At 41.8% G+C, this 1,656-nt stretch overlaps 1 long non-coding RNA gene across 1 annotated transcript; it reads right to left on the bottom strand.

Moving 5' to 3' along the window:
• Positions 1-229: 229 nt before the first annotated feature.
• LOC123966269 lies at positions 230-1,210 on the bottom strand. Its single transcript, XR_006823931.1, has 4 exons — positions 1,136-1,210; positions 654-781; positions 488-562; positions 230-358 (listed from the first exon to the last, which is right to left on the bottom strand). It is a non-coding gene; the product is annotated as an uncharacterized LOC123966269 (long non-coding RNA).
• Positions 1,211-1,656: the final 446 nt, after the last annotated feature.

Raw genomic sequence — 1,656 nt, 5'->3', positions numbered from 1 at the left:
GCAGCTACGCCCACTTCTTTATACGGTCTGTGATAGGAACGCACAAAAATATTCTGATTTATAACACGTGCACGTCGCACGCTGATTTCCCTTCATAAATCACAATCAACTTCAAATTTGGTACATGAGAAGCAGCACGCCGCCATCGCCAGCAGCATGCATTACAGTGACACCCTCCCTCAAAGGGATTACAGGTGTAAATGATCATGCAGCCAAATAAACATTATAAATAAGTTCCAGCAGAGGAGAGGCTGCAGGTCTCTAAGTGGAACAGAAGGACCTGGTTCTCTCTTTTCAAAAACACTCACAGCTTGGTCTCGTAGTCCTTCCAGGCTTTATCAAAGGGTTTCTTCAGATCCTGAAACAGAAAAGAAAACACATGAACACTGAGCTTCACTGAACAAACCAACGTTTAGAAAATCAAAGAGTTAAAAATGAGATGAGAAAAACTTTAGAGAATAATAATAATATTAAAATCCAGTCTCACCCCTTTAACTCCCTTCAGATCTCCCTTTAACAGCGAGTCCAGAGTGAAGACCACGTTATGGCTCAGACTCTGCAGCTGAGGAGGAGACACAATGACTTTACTTCACTGTCGTAACAGCTGAACCCCTCTGACTGACTGATGAATGATTGATTGACAGCTGACTGACCAGGTTCTTCAGCAGAGCAGCCAGTTCTTTAACGAGGCAGGAGAACTTAACGAAGGCGGCTCCCAGTTCAAAGTTTCCTCCCAGTCTCTCAAGAGCCTGGCTGAAGCTCTCCTGGTTCCCAGCATGCTCTACTCCACCACAACAACATCAACAACAACAACAACATCATCAATCCTGTCTTTAAAGAGTAACTTAACAGCGGTGATGTCACAGTGTACAAGAGTCAGCCGTGACATCACTGCAGCGAGCTGACAAGTTAAACCACTGGAGGTTAATAGATAATATATACAAATTAATGATGAGGTTTTGTTTTTTCAATTAATTAATTAATTGTTTGGTTTTCAAAAAAGAAGAAATTCTGGAGATGTCATCAAATTGTTTTTGTCAGAAAAACTCAACATCCTCAAAACACTCTAAGCAGAGAATCAACCGATGAACTGACTTAGGTTTGAGCCCTAAAGGGACCAGGATCTGATCTGTACCTTGTCCTGAGTTGTAGATGGATTTCACAGACTTCTTCACCTTCTGCAGGGCTGAGCGGTCCTGATCCAGAGCCTGCAGACAGACAAGGAAACATTACATCATCATGTAAAACAACAAACAATTAATCAAAAACAACAAAACTACCAACGACGGAAACAACGATGACAACAATTTACATGTTACATCTGAGCAGTCAGTAACACATCTGAGGTAATACTGTGTGTTACTGTGTGTAACTGTGTGTAACTGTGTGTAACTGTGTGTTACTGTGTGTTACTGTGCGAACTGTGCGTTACTGTGTGTAACTGTGTGTAACTGTGTGTTAATGTGTGTTACTGTGTGTGTAACTGTGTGTAACTGTGCGTTACTGTACATTACTGTGCGTAACTGTGTGTGTTACTGTGTGTTACTGTGTGTTACTGTGTGTGTTACTGTGTGTGTTACTGTGTGTGTTACTGAGTGTTACTGTGTGTTACTGAGTGTTACTGTGTGTTACCGTGTGTTGCCGTGTGTTTTACTG

Source organism: Micropterus dolomieu, unplaced genomic scaffold (assembly GCF_021292245.1).
Source record: "Micropterus dolomieu isolate WLL.071019.BEF.003 ecotype Adirondacks unplaced genomic scaffold, ASM2129224v1 contig_13010, whole genome shotgun sequence".
Taxonomy (NCBI): Eukaryota; Metazoa; Chordata; class Actinopteri; order Centrarchiformes; family Centrarchidae; genus Micropterus; species Micropterus dolomieu.
Note: the sequence above shows the minus strand (reverse complement) of the source record. Positions and strands in the feature narration are given on the sequence as shown.